The 15,382-nt window shown below is 42.9% G+C and overlaps 1 protein-coding gene across 6 annotated transcripts in view; it reads right to left on the bottom strand.

The window, feature by feature from the left end:
* The window catches only part of AGFG1 (ArfGAP with FG repeats 1), a gene marked incomplete in the record, with an annotated part of 358,154 nt that overhangs the window by 216,666 nt on the left and 126,106 nt on the right, over nucleotides 1-15,382 (bottom strand).

Genomic DNA, 15,382 nt, shown 5'->3' with positions numbered 1-15,382 from the left:
TTAGGAACAGGAAAAACTTCTGGAATAACCGCAGGAGCTTTAAAAACCTTATCCAAACGTATAGAATTAGTATCAAGAGGACTAGAATCCTCTATTTCTAAAGCAATTAGTACTTCTTTAAGTAAAGAGCGAATAAATTCCATCTTAAATAAATATGAAGATTTATCAGCATCAATCTCTGAGATAGAATCCTCTGAACCAGAAGAGTCCAAAGAATCAGAATGATGGTGTTCATTTAAAAATTCATCTGTAGAGAGAGAAGATTTAAAAGACTTTTTACGTTTACTAGAAGGAGAAATAACAGACAAAGCCTTCTTTATGGATTCAGAAACAAAATCTCTTATGTTATCAGGAACATTCTGCACCTTAGATGTTGAGGGAACTGCAACAGGCAATGGAACATTACTAAAGGAAATATTATCTGCTTTAACAAGTTTGTCATGACAATTATTACAAACAACAGCTGGAGGAATAGCTACCAAAAGTTTACAGCAGATACACTTAGCTTTGGTAGATCCAGCAGGCAGTGATTTTCCTGTAGTATCTTCTGGCTCAGATGCAACGTGAGACATCTTGCAATATGTAAGAGAAAAAACAACATAAAAAGCAAAATTGCTCAAATTCCTTAAATGACAGTTTCAGGAATGGGAAAGAATGCCAAATATCAAGCTTCTAGCAACCAGAAGCAAATGAAAAATGAGACTGAAATAATGTGGAGACAAAAGCGACGCCCATATTTTTTAGCGCCAAATAAGACGCCCACATTATTTGGCGCCTAAATGCTTTTGGCGCCAAAAATGACGCCACATCCGGAACGCCGACATTTTTGGCGCAAAATAACGTCAAAAAATGACGCAACTTCCGGCGACACGTATGACGCCGGAAACGGAAAAGAATTTTTGCGCCAAAAAAGTCCGCGCCAAGAATGACGCAATAAAATGAAGCATTTTCAGCCCCCGCGAGCCTAACAGCTCACAGGGAAAAAAGTCAAATTTTTGAGGTAAGAAAAATATGATAATTCAATGCATAATCCCAAATATGAAACTGACTGTCTGAAAATAAGGAAAGTTGAACATTCTGAGTCAAGGCAAATAAATGTTTGAATACATATATTTAGAACTTTATAAATAAAGTGCCCAACCATAGCTTAGAGTGTCACAGAAAATAAGACTTACTTACCCCAGGACACTCATCTACATGTTTGTAGAAAGCCAAACCAGTACTGAAACGAGAATCAGTAGAGGTAATGGTAAATATAAGAGTATATCGTCGATCTGAAAAGGGAGGTAAGAGATGAATCTCTACGACCGATAACAGAGAACCTTATGAAATAGACCCCGTAGAAGGAGATCACTGCATTCAATAGGCAATACTCTCTTCACATCCCTCTGACATTCACTGCACGCTGAGAGGAAAACCGGGCTCCAACTTGCTGCGGAGCGCATATCAACGTAGAATCTAGCACAAACTTACTTCACCACCTCCCTTGGAGGCAAAGTTTGTAAAACTGATTTGTGGGTGTGGTGAGGGGTGTATTTATAGGCATTTTAAGGTTTGGGAAACTTTGCCCCTCCTGGTAGGAATGTATATCCCATACGTCACTAGCTCATGGACTCTTGTTAATTACATGAAAGAAATAATTTCTTAAATATAGGGGGGGGGGGGACAAAAAGGTATGCCGGGCCTTTCCCACTCTTTATTTACTATGTCCGCCACCCGCTTGGGTATAGGAAAAGCGTCGGGGGGCACCGGAACCTCTAGGAACTTGTCCATCTTACATAATTTCTCTGGAATGACCAAATTGTCACAATCATCCAGAGTAGATAACACCTCCTTAAGCAGTGCGCGGAGATGTTCTAATTTAAATTTAAATGTCACAACATCAGGTTCAGCTTGATGAGAAATTTTTCCTGAATCTGAAATTTCTCCATCAGACAAAACCTCCCTCATGGCCCCTTGAGATTGGTGTGAGGGTATGTCAGAACAGTTATCATCAGCGTCCTCTTGCTCTTCAGTGTTTAAAACAGAGCAATCGCGCTTTCTCTGATAAGTAGGCATTTTGGATAAAAGATTTGCTATGGAGTTATCCATTACAGCCGTTAATTGTTGCATGGTAATAAGTATTGGAGCACTAGATGTACTAGGGGCCTCCTGTGTGGGCATAACTGGTGTAGACACAGTAGGGGATGATGTAGTATCATGTTTACTCCCCTCATTTGAGGAATCATCTTGGGCAATATTATCTGTTGCATTACTGTCCTTACTTTGTTTGGACACTATGGCACAATTATCACATAAATTTAAATGGGGAGACACATTGGCTTTCATACATATAGAACATAGCTTATCTGATGGTACAGACATGTTAAACAGGCTTAAACTTGTCAACAAAGCACAAAAAACGTTTTAAAATAAAACCGTTACTGTCACTTTAAAATTTTAAACTGAACACACTTTATTACTGAATATGTGAAAAAGTATGAAGGAATTGTTCAAAATTCACCAAAATTTCACCACAGTGTCTTAAAGCATTAAAAGTATTGCACACCAAATTTCAGAGCTTTAACCCTTAAATTAACGGAACCGGAGCCGTTTTTACATTTAACCCCTATACAGTCCCAGAATGAGGCTCTGTCTATAACTAGAAAGGCCCCCATCTGAAAAAGGTGTCCAACACAGTGCCTGTGTTCCCCAAGATTATAATACCAATAATTAGTTAGAATCTGCATAAAGCAATTGTTTTAGCCCAGAAAAACGTCTACCAGTTTTTAAGCCCTTTTTGAAGCCCTTTATTCTTTTATGTTTAACTAAGAAAATGGCTTACCGGTCCCCATGAGGGGAAATGACAGCCTTCCAGCATTACATGGTCTTGTTAGAAATATGGCTAGTCATACCTTAAGCAGAAAAGACTGCTAACTGTTTCCCCCAACTGAAGTTACTTCATCTCAACAGTCCTGTGTGGAAACAGCAATCGATTTTAGATACTGTCTGCTAAAATCATCTTCCTCTTACAAACAGAAATCTTCATCCTTTTCTGTTTCAGAGTAAATAGTACATACCAGCACTATTTTAAAATAACAAACACTTGATAGAAGAATAAAACTACATTTAAACACCAAAAAACTCTTAACCATCTCCGTGAAGATGTTGCCTGTGCAACGGCAAAGAGAATGACTGGGGTGGGCGGAGCCTAGGAGGGATCATGTGACCAGCTTTGCTGGGACTCTTTGCCATTTCCTGTTGGGGAAGAGAATATCCCACAAGTAAGGATGACGCCGTGGACCGGACACACCAATGTTGGAGAAATACTTTGATTAGCCACTTCAGGATCAGAAATCTTAGTTACTGTTTCTTTAAATTTCCTTTTATGTTTTCCTTGCAGCATAGGAAAAGCAGACAGTGCCTCAGATACCACAGAGGATACCTGGGCAGCAATATCTTGCAAAGTAACCCCAGACGGAGAATGAGAGGAAATGCAGGGCACTGCATGTGCAGATGAATAGGATTGGGACGCTTGAGGAGACAGCTGCAGCAAATCTGAAACAGAAGGCCCCTGAACAGCATCCGCCTTAGCTAATGATGGCTCAGGGTCAAAAAGTCTATTTCTATAAGCTTAAGTTCTTTCAATACATGAAGAACAAAAAGGTACTGGGGTTCCACCTGGGCATCAAAACATAAGCTACAGGTAACATCCTGCACGGCCTCTTGATCCATAATAAAAAAAAAAAAAATCTTTTTTTTGTAACTTTTTTTTTTTTTTTTTTTTATCTTTTAACACAAGATATAATACAGAACAAAGAAAAAGTTTATAAATAAATGTTCCTTTTAAATTTACCAAATCAAGAAAACATACCCCAGGGAACACTCTACACCTCAGCAGAATTACTAAAGGTTCCCTACCTGTCCTGCAACCCGCAGAAAACTGAGGAAAAAACTATCCCATTTACAATCCGGATTCCAAAGAAGCAAAAACAGCAAGAAGCTTTCTAAACAACAGAGCCATCTGAAATATGCGCACCTCACTCTACAGGAAGTGAAGAAAAGCGCCAAAAAAAGCTCTGACATCAAAGAATCAGAACCTCCCTAAAAGGGGCGGTCCTAGAGCTGACAAAAAAGCCATTTATTTTTAAACAACTTTCTTGAAAACAGGCTTAAAAACAAACAATACAACCTCCAATAAAAGTACATAATCCGTTACTAAACTCCTCACACTAACAGTGCCTGCAAAGACTGCCATAAAAACCTGCACCCTGACAGGAATAAAATAAAATGTCCCCCTGCAGCATTTCAGCTGAATAAGTGCCACATTTTTTCCCTGCTTACATAGAAAAATAAAACTCTTTTCTTAACATTTATCTGTCCGGCAGTAGGACAGCTCACCTGGTTTGAGAGGATGCCATCCCTCACATGGACCTGTGGAAATACAGAAAGACTGAGTAAACCTACTCAGGCTCTCTAAATAGGGCAGCAAAATGTTTTGGGAAAACGCAGTGAGGATTGTACCCCACAAGTTCCCAAATGCTCAAAAGCCCCCACTGCCCTACTGAAGAGATTGACATGAGCTAAGGCTAGACCCTTTAGAAAGATCAGAGCAAACCTACTCTGATCTACAATTAAAATTTTGTTATTTTAAAAGCAGACACCAAATCTTCACCTCCACCTGAACCGCAGGCAAAGAGAATGGCTGGGGTTTAAGGTAAGGGAAGTGACATATATAGCAGCTTTGCTGTAGTGCTCTTTGCCACATCCTGCTGGCCGAGTGATATTCCCACTAGTAACTGATGATTCTGTGAACTCACCATATTTTAGGAAAGAAATATAACCGCTCTGAGATCAGACGGGATCAGGTGCTCAGAGTAGTGTGGCCATAGGCCAAAATATAGCCGCTCACCCACCCACAGGCATGGATAGTGTGGCAGCAGACAGACGGCAAAGTCAATACCGACTGTAGATGAACCAACTGGCTGCAAAAGCCGGCCCAGTAGAAAACAAACAGCCATCGAGCACACATTTAAGGTGAAAAATGCCACAACAGATTTAAACCACAATCTCCCGCTTGCTAGGCATGTAAACTAGCAATCAGGCTATTTCCATGTCTCCGATAAGAGAAAGACAAAACCACCTGAAGGAGCAAGCAGATGTCTCAGAACCGGAAGGACTGAATCGCCCAGGACCCATCTAAGAGATCTGGTCAGATATCCAAGACAAGAACATGTCTATAAAACCGGATACCCGGAAACCGGAGCCGGCCACAAGCTATCAACCCCTGAGGAACCATAGGAGATGCAATCACAGCCACATACAAAGGTCCTTGAACACTGGACGTTCATTAAGCATCCCAGAGACAGAGTATAACTCCTTAAGGCTCGAGGGGCAACACCCCAAAGTCCAATAGTAAAGGTGCTGAAAAGAAAGAGCTAAAAAAAACACAATTTATGCTTACCTGATAAATTTATTTCTCTTGTGGTGTATCCAGTCCACGGATCATCCATTACATGTGGGATATTCTCCTTCCCAACAGGAAGTTGCAAGAGGACACCCACAGCAGAGCTGCTATATAGCTCCTCCCCTAACTGCCATATCCAGTCATTCGACGGAAACAAGCCGAGAAAGGAGAAACCATAGGGTGCAGTGGTGACTGTAGTTTAATCTAAAATTTTGACCTGCCTTAAAATGACAGGGCGGGCCGTGGACTGGATACACCACAAGAGAAACAAATTTATCAGGTAAGCATAAATTGTGTTTTCTCTTGTAAGGTGTATCCAGTCCACGGATCATCCATTACTTGTGGGATACCAATACCAAAGCTAAAGTACACGGATGAAGGGAGGGACAAGGCAGGTACTTAAACGGAATGTACCACTGCCTGTAAAACCTTTCTCCCAAAAATAGCCTCCGAAGAAGCAAAAGTATCAAATTTGTAGAATTTTGAAAAAGTATGAAGCGAAGACCAAGTCGCCGCCTTGCAAATCTGTTCAACAGAAGCCTCATTTTTAAAGGCCCAAGTGGAAGCCACAGCTCTAGTAGAATGAGCTGTAATCCTTTCAGGAGGCTGCTGTCCAGCAGTCTCATAGGCTAAGCGGATTATGCTTCTTAGCCAAAAAGAAAGAGGTTGCCGAAGCCTTTTGACCTCTTCTCTGTCCAGAGTAAACAACAAACAAAGCAGATGTTTGACGAAAATCTTTAGTAGCTTGTAAGTAAAACTTTAAAGCAAGAACCACGTCCAGGTTATGTAAAAGACGTTCCTTCTTTGAAGAAGGATTAGGACACAATGATGGAACAACAATCTCTTGATTGATATTCTTAGTAGATACCACCTTAGGCAAAAACCCAGGTTTTGTACGCAGAACTACCTTATCTGCATGGAAGATCAGATAAGGAGAATCACATTGTAACTCGGAGACTCTACGAGCCGAGGAAATAGCCATCAAAAAAAGAACTTTCCAAGATAAAAGCTTGATATCTATGGAATGAAGAGGTTCAAACGGAACCCCTTGAAGAACTTTAAGAACCAAATGTAAGCTCCATGGGGGAGCAACAGGTTTAAACACAGGCTTGATTCTAACCAACGCCTGACAAAACGCCTGAACGTCTGGAACATCCGCCAGACGCTTGTGCAAAAGAATAGACAGTGCAGAGATCTGTCCCTTTAAAGAACTAGCTGATAATCCTTTCTCCAGACCCTCTTGGAGAAAAGATAATATCCTGGGAATCCTAACCTTACTCCATGAGTAACTCTTGGATTCACACCAATAAAGATATTTACGCCATATCTTATGGTAGATTTTCCTGGTAACAGGCTTACGTGCCTGTATTAAGGTATCAATGACAGACTCGGAGAAGCCACGCTTTGATAAAATCAAGCGTTCAATCTCCATGCAATCAGTCTCAGAGAAATTAGATTTGGATGATTGAAAGGACCTTGAAGTAGAAGGTCTCATCTCAAAGGCAGAGTCCAAGGTGGAAAGGATGACATGTCCACTAGGTCTGCATACCAGGTCCTGCGTGGCCACGCAGGCGCTATCAAAATCACCAATGCTCTCTCCTGCTTGATTTTGGCAATCAGTCGAGGGAGCAGAGGAAACTGTGGAAGCTTGGCGTTCTGGCGAGAAGCCATGAGATCCAGTTCTGGTTTGCCCCAACAATGAATCAATTGAGCAAACCCCTCCGGATGGAGTTCCCACTCCCCCGGATGAAAAGTCTGACGACTTAGAAAATCCGCCTCCCAATTCTCTACACCTGGGATATGGATAGCTGATAGGTGGCAAGAGTGAATCTCTGCCCAGCGAATTATCTTTGAGACTTCTAACATCGCTAGGGAACTCTTTGTTCCCCCTTGATGGTTGATGTAAGCCACAGTCGTGATGTTGTCTGACTGAAATCTGATGAACCTCAGGGTTGTTAACTGAGGCCAAGCCTGAAGAGCATTGAATATTGCCCTCAATTCCAGAATATTTATTGGGAGGAGTTTCTCCTCCTGAGTCCACGATCCCTGAGCCTTCAGGGAGTTCCAGACTGCACCCCAACCTAGAAGGCTGGCATCTGTCGTTACAATTGTCCAATCTGGCCTGCGAAAGGTCATACCTTTGGACAGATGAACCCGAGATAGCCACCAGAGAAGAGAATCCCTGGTCTCTTGATCCAGATTTAGTAGAGGGGACAAATCTGTGTAATCCCCATTCCACTGACTGAGCATGCAGAGTTGCAGAGGTCTGAGATGTAGGCGCGCAAACGGAACTATGTCCATTGCCGCTACCATTAAGCCGATTACCTCCATGCACTGAGCCACCGAAGGGCGCGGAATAGAATGCAGAACACGGCAAGAATTTAGAAGTTTTGATAACCTGGACTCCGTCAGGTAAATTTTCATTTCTACAGAATCTATCAGAGTCCCTAGGAAGGAGACTCTTGTGAGTGGGGACAGAGAACTCTTTTCCTCGTTCACTTTCCACCCGTGCGACCTCAGAAATGCCAGAACTATATCCGTATGGGACTTGGCAATTTGGAAATTTTACGCCTGTATCAGGATGTCGTCTAGATAAGGGGCCACTGCTATGCCCCGCGGCCTTAGGACCGTCAGAAGCGACCCCAGAACCTTTGTAAAAATTCTTGGGGCTGTAGCTAACCCGAAGGGAAGAGCCACAAACTGGTAATGCCTGTCCAGAAAGGCAAACCTTAGGAACCGATGATGATCTTTGTGTATTGGAATGTGAAAGTAAGCATCCTTTAGATCCACCGTAGTCATATATTGACCCTCCTGGATCATAGGTAGGATGGTCCGAATAGTTTCCATTTTGAATGATGGAACTCTGAGGAATTTGTTTAAGATCTTTAGATCCAAGATTGGTCTGTAGGTTCCCTCTTTTTTGGGAACCACAAACAGATTTGAGTAAAATCCCTGTCCCTGTTCCTCCTTTGGAACTGGATGGATCACTCCCATAACTAGGAGGTCTTGCACACAGTGTAAGAATGCCTCTTTCTTTATCTAGTTGACAGATAATCGTGAAAGGTGAAATCTCCCCTGTGGAGGAGAAGCCTTGAAGTCCAGAAGATACCCCTGAGATATAATCTCCAACGCCCAGGGATCCTGAACATCTCTTGCCCACGCCTGGGCGAAGAGAGAAAGTCTGCCCCCTACTAGATCCGTTACCGGATAGGGGGCCATTCCTTCATGCTGTCTTAGAGGCAGCAGCAGGCTTATTGGCCTGCTTGCCTTTGTTCCAGGACTGGTTAGGTTTCCAGGCCGTCTTGGACTGAGCAAAAGTTCCCTCTTGTTTTGTAGCAGAGGAAGTTGATGCTGCACTTGCCATGAAGTTTCGAAAGGCACGAAAATTAGACTGTTTGGCCCTTGATTTGGACCTGTCCTGAGGAAGGGCATAACCTTTACCTCCAGTAATGTCAGCAATAATTTCCTTCAAACAAGGCCCGAATAGGGTCTGCCCATTGAAGGGAATGTTAAGTAGTTTAGACTTTGAAGTCACGTCAGCTGACCAAGATTTGAGCCATAGCGCCCTACGCGCCTGGATGGCAAATACAGAATTCTTAGCCGTTAGTTTAGTCAAATGAACAATGGCATCAGAAACAAAAGAATTAGCTAGCTTAAGTGCTCTAAGCTTGTTAAATATGTCCTCCAATGGAGTCGTTGTCTGTAAAGCCTCTTCCAGAGACTCAAACCAGAACGCCGCAGCAGCAGTGAAAGGAGCAATGCATGCAAGGGGCTGCAGGATAAAACCTTGTTGAATAAACATTTTCTTAAGATAACCCTCTAATTTTTTTATCCATAGGATCTGAAAAAGCACAACTGTCCTCGACAGGGATAGTAGTACGCTTTGCTAAAGTAGAAACTGCTCCCTCCACCTTAGGGACCGTTTGCCATAAGTCCCGTGTGGTGGCGTCTATGGGAAACATTTTTTTAAAAATAGGAGGGGGGGAAAAACGACACACCGGGTCTATCCCACTCTTTATTAATAATTTCTGTAAACCTTTTAGGTATTGGAAAAACCTCAGTACACACCGGCACTGCAAAGTATTTATCCAGTCTACACAATTTCTCTGGCACTGCAATTGTGTCACAGTCATTCAGAGCAGCTAAAACCTCCCTAAGCAAAACACGGAGGTTCTCAAGCTTAAATTTAAAAGTAGAAATATCAGAATCAGGTTTCCCTGAGTCAGAGATATCACCCACAGACTGAAGCTCTCCTTCCTCAGCTTCTGCATATTGTGAGGCAGTATCAGACATGGCTCTTAAAGCGTCTGTATGCTCTGTATTACGCCTAACACCAGAGCTATCTCGCTTTCCTCTAAATTCAGGTAGTCTGGCTAATACCGCTGACAGTATATTATCCATGACTGCCGCCATGTCTTGTAAAGTAATCGCTATGGGCGTCCTTGATGTACTTGGCGTCATTTGAGCGGGAGTCTCTTGAGCGGGAGTCAAAGGGTCTGACACGTGGGGAGAGTTAGTCAGCATAAATCCCCCCTTGTCAGAATCCTCTGGTGATAAATTTTTTAAAGACAAAAGCTGATCTTTATTGTTAAGTGAAATCAATACATTTAGTACACATTCTCATATGGGGTTCCACCATGGCTTTTAAACATAATGAACAAGGAGTTTCCTCTATGTCAGACATGTTTGTACAGACTAGCAATGAGACTAGCAAGCTTGGAAAACAATTTAAATCAAGTTAACAAGCAAATATAAAAACGGTACTGTGCCTTTAAGAGAAACAAATTTTGTCAAAATTTGAAAAACAGTGAAAAAAGGTAGTAAATCAAACGAAATTTTTACAGTGTATGTAATAGGTTAGCAGAGCATTGCACCCACTTGCAAATGGATGATTAACCCCTTAATGCAAAAAACGGATCAAAAAAACTAAATAAACGTTTTTTAAACAGTCACAACAACTGCCACAGCTCAGCTGCGGCCCTACCTTCCTCAATAAACGACTTTTGAAGCCTTTAGAGCCCTTCAGAGATGTCCTATAGCATGCAGGGGACTGCTGAGGGAAGCTGAATGTAATTTTAACTGCGCAAAAAAGCGCTAAAATAGGCCCCTCCCACTCATACTACAACAGTGGAAAGCCTCAGGAAACTGTTTCTAGGCAAAAATCAAGCCAGCCATGTGGAAAAAACTAGGCCCCAATAAGTTTTATCACCAAAGCATATATAAAAACGATTAAACATGCCAGCAAACGTTTTATATTGCACATTTATAAGAGTATATATCTCTGATAGTAAGCCTGATACAAGTCACTATTAAATCACTGTTTTTAGGCTTAACTTACATTAATCAGGTACCAGCAGCATTTTCTAGTCCCTAGAAAAACTTAAAACTGCACATACCTCAATAGCAGGATAACCTGCACGCCATTCTCCCTCTAAAGTTACCTCACTCCTCAGACATATGCGAGAACAGCAGTGGATCTTAGTTACAAGCTGCTAAGATCATAGAAAACGCAGGCAGATTCTTCTTCTAAATACTGCCTGAGATAAAATAGTACAACTCCGGTACTATTTGAAAATAACAAACTTTTGATTGAAGAAAAAACAGAATTTATGTTTACCTGATAAATTACTTTCTCCAACGGTGTGTCCGGTCCACGGCGTCATCCTTACTTGTGGGATATTCTCTTCCCCAACAGGAAATGACAAAGAGCCCAGCAAAGCTGGTCACATGATCCCTCCTAGGCTCCGCCTTCCCCAGTCATTCGACCGACGTAAAGGAGGAATATTTGCATAGGAGAAATCATATGATACCGTGGTGACTGTAGTTAGAGAAAATAAATCATCAGACCTGATTAAAAAACCAGGGCGGGCCGTGGACCGGACACACCGTTGGAGAAAGTAATTTATCAGGTAAACATAAATTCTGTTTTCTCCAACATAGGTGTGTCCGGTCCACGGCGTCATCCTTACTTGTGGGAACCAATACCAAAGCTTTAGAACACGGATGATGGGAGGGAGCAAATCAGGTCACCTAGATGGAAGGCACCACGGCTTGCAAAACCTTTCTCCCAAAAATAGCCTCAGAAGAAGCAAAAGTATCAAATTTGTAAAATTTGGTAAAAGTGTGCAGTGAAGACCAAGTCGCTGCCTTACATATCTGATCAACAGAAGCCTCGTTCTTGAAGGCCCATGTGGAAGCCACAGCCCTAGTGGAATGAGCTGTGATTCTTTCAGGAGGCTGCCGTCCGGCAGTCTCATAAGCCAATCTGATGATGCTTTTAAGCCAAAAAGAGAGAGAGGTAGAAGTTGCTTTTTGACCTCTCCTTTTACCAGAATAAACAACAAACAAGGAAGATGTTTGTCTGAAATCCTTTGTAGCCTCTAAGTAGAACTTTAGAGCACGAACTACATCCAAATTGTGCAACAAACGTTCCTTCTTTGAAACTGGATTCGGACACAAAGAAGGCACAACTATCTCCTGGTTAATATTTTTGTTAGAAACAACTTTCGGAAGAAAACCAGGTTTAGTACGCAAAACCACCTTATCTGCATGGAACACCAGATAAGGAGGAGAACACTGCAGAGCAGATAACTCTGAAACTCTTCTAGCAGAAGAAATTGCAACCAAAAACAAAGCTTTCCAAAATAATAACTTGATATCTAAGGAATGTAAAGGTTCAAACGGAACCCCTTGAAGAACTGAAAGAACTAAATTGAGACTCCAAGGAGGAGTCAAAGGTTTGTAGACAGGCTTGATTCTAACCAGAGCCTGAACAAAAGCCTGAACATCTGGCACAGCCGCCAGCTTCTTGTGAAGTAAAACAGATAAAGCAGAAATCTGTCCCTTCAAAGAACTTGCAGATAATCCTTTCTCCAAACCCTCTTGTAGAAAGGATAGAATCTTAGGAATTTTTACCCTGTTCCATGGGAATCCTTTTGATTCGCACCAACAGATATATTTTTTCCATATTTTATGGTAAATTTTTCTAGTTACAGGCTTTCTAGCCTGAATAAGAGTATCAATGACAGAATCTGAGAACCCACGCTTTGATAAAATCAAGCGTTCAATCTCCAAGCAGTCAGTTGGAGTGATGCCAGATTCGGATGTTCGAACGGACCTTGAACAAGAAGGTCCCGTCTCAACGGTAGCTTCCATGGTGGAGCCGATGACATATTCACCAGGTCTGCATACCAAGTTCTGCGTGGCCACGCAGGAGCTATCAAGATCACCGAAGCCCTGATTGATCCTGGCTACCAGCCTGGGAATGAGAGGAAACGGTGGGAACACATAAGCTAGGTTGAAGGTCCAGGGCGCTACTAGTGCATCTACTAGAGTCGCCTTGGGATCCCTGGATCTGGACCCGTAGCAAGGAACCTTGAAGTTCTGACGAGACGCCATCAGATCCATGTCTGGAAAGCCCCATAATTGAGTTATTTGGGCAAAGATTTCCGGATGGAGTTCCCACTCCCCCGGATGAAATGTCTGACGACTCAGAAAATCCGCTTCCCAATTTTCCACTCCTGGGATGTGGATTGCAGACAAGTGGCCGGAGTGAAGCTCCGCCCATTGAATTACTTTGGTCACTTCTTCCATCGCCAGGGAACTCCTTGTTCCCCCCTGATGGTTGATATATGCAACAGTCGTCATGTTGTCGGATTGAAACCTTATGAATTTGGCCTTTGCTAGTTGAGGCCAAGCCTTGAGAGCATTGAATATCGCTCTCAGTTCCAGAATGTTTATCGGGAGAAGAGATTCTTCCCGAGACCATAGACCCTGAGCTTTCAGGTGTTTCCAGACCGCGCCCCAGCCCACCAGGCTGGCGTCGGTCGTTACAATGACCCACTCTGGTCTTCTGAAGCTCATCCCTTGGGACAGGTTGTCCAGGGTCAGCCACCAACGGAGTGAATCTCTGGTCCTCTGATCTACTTGGATCGTCGGGGACAAATCTGTATAATCCCCATTCCACTGTCTGAGCATGCACAGTTGTAATGGTCTTAGATGAATTCGCGCAAAAGGAACTATGTCCATTGCCGCAACCATCAAACCTATTACTTCCATGCACTGCGCTATGGAAGGAAGAAGAACAGAATGAAGTACTTGACAAGAGCTTAGAAGTTTTGATTTTCTGGCTTCTGTCAGAAAAATCTTCATTTCCAAGGAGTCTATTATTGTTCCCAAGAAGGGAACTCTTGTTGACGGGAATAGAGAACTTTTTTCTACGTTCACTTTCCACCCGTGAGATCTGAGAAAGGCTAGGACAATGTCCGTATGAGCCTTTGCTTGAGGTAGAGACGACGCTTGAATCAGTATGTCGTCCAAGTAGGGTACTACTGCAATGCCCCTTGGCCTTAGCACCGCTAGAAGGGACCCTAGTACCTTTGTGAAAATTCTTGGAGCAGTGGCTAGTCCGAATGGAAGTGCCACAAACTGGTAATGCTTGTCCAGAAAGGCGAATCTTAGGAACCGATGATGTTCCTTGTGGATAGGAATATGTAGATACGCATCCTTTAAATCCACCGTGGTCATGAATTGACCTTCCTGGATGGTAGGAAGAATTGTCCGAATGGTTTCCATCTTGAACGATGGGACCTTGAGAAATTTGTTTAGGATCTTGAGATCCAAAATTGGCCTGAATGTTCCCTCTTTTTTGGGAACTATGAACAGATTGGAGTAAAACCCCATCCCTTGTTCTCCTAATGGAACAGGATGAATCACTCCCATTTTTAACAGGTCTTCTACACAATGTAAGAATGCCTGTCTTTTTATTTGGTCTGAAGACAATTGAGACCTGTGGAACCTTCCCCTTGGGGGTAGTTCCTTGAATTCCAGGAGATAACCTTGAGAAACTATTTCTAGCGCCCAAGGATCCTGAACATCTCTCGCCCAAGCCTGAGCGAAGAGAGAGAGTCTGCCCCCCACCAGATCCGGTCCCGGATCGGGGGCCAGCATCTCATGCTGTCTTGGTAGCGGTAGCGGGCTTCTTGGCCTGCTTACCTTTGTTCCAGCCTTGCATCGGTCTCCAGGCTGGCTTGGTTTGAGAAGAAATACCCTCTTGCTTAGAGGATGTAGAATTTGAGGCTGGTCCGTTTCTGCGAAAGGGACGAAAATTTGTTTTATTTTTAGCCTTAAAAGACCTATCCTGAGGAAGGGAGTGGCCCTTTCCCCCAGTGATGTCTGAAATAATCTCTTTCAAGTCAGGGCCAAACAGCGTTTTCCCCTTGAAAGGGATGTTAAGCAATCTGTTCTTGGAGGACACATCCGCTGACCAAGACTTCAGCCAAAGCGCTCTGCGCGCCACAATAGCAAAACCTGAATTTTTCGCCGCTAATCTAGCTAATTGCAAAGTGGCGTCTAAGGTAAAAGAGTTAGCCAACTTAAGTGCTTGAACTCTGTCCATAACCTCCTCATAAGAGGATGCTTGATTGAGCGACTTTTCTAGTTCCTCGAACCAGAAACACGCTGCTGTAGTGACAGGAACAATGCATGAAATTGGTTGTAGAAGGTAACCTTGCTGAACAAACATCTTTTTAAGCAAACCCTCTAATTTTTTATCCATAGGATCTTCAAAAGCACAACTATCTTCTATAGGGATAGTGGTGCGTTTGTTTAGAGTAGAAACCGCCCCCTCGACCTTGGGGACTGTCTGCCATAAGTCCTTCCTGGGGTCGACCATAGGAAATAATTTCTTAAATATAGGGGGAGGGACAAAAGGAATGCCGGGCCTTTCCCATTCTTTATTTACAATGTCCGCCACCCGCTTGGGTATAGGAAAAGCTTCGGGGGGGCACCGGGACCTCTAGGAACCTGTCCATCTTACATAATTTCTCTGGAATGACCAAATTGTCACAATCATCCAGAGTAGATAACACCTCCTTAAGCAGAGCGCGGAGATGTTCCAATTTAAATATAGTAATAACGTCAGGTTCAGCTTGTTGA

The sequence above is a fragment of the Bombina bombina genome, chromosome 4, assembly GCF_027579735.1.
Source record: "Bombina bombina isolate aBomBom1 chromosome 4, aBomBom1.pri, whole genome shotgun sequence".
NCBI lineage: Eukaryota > Metazoa > Chordata > Amphibia > Anura > Bombinatoridae > Bombina > Bombina bombina.
This window is presented reverse-complemented; position numbering and strand designations above follow the sequence as displayed.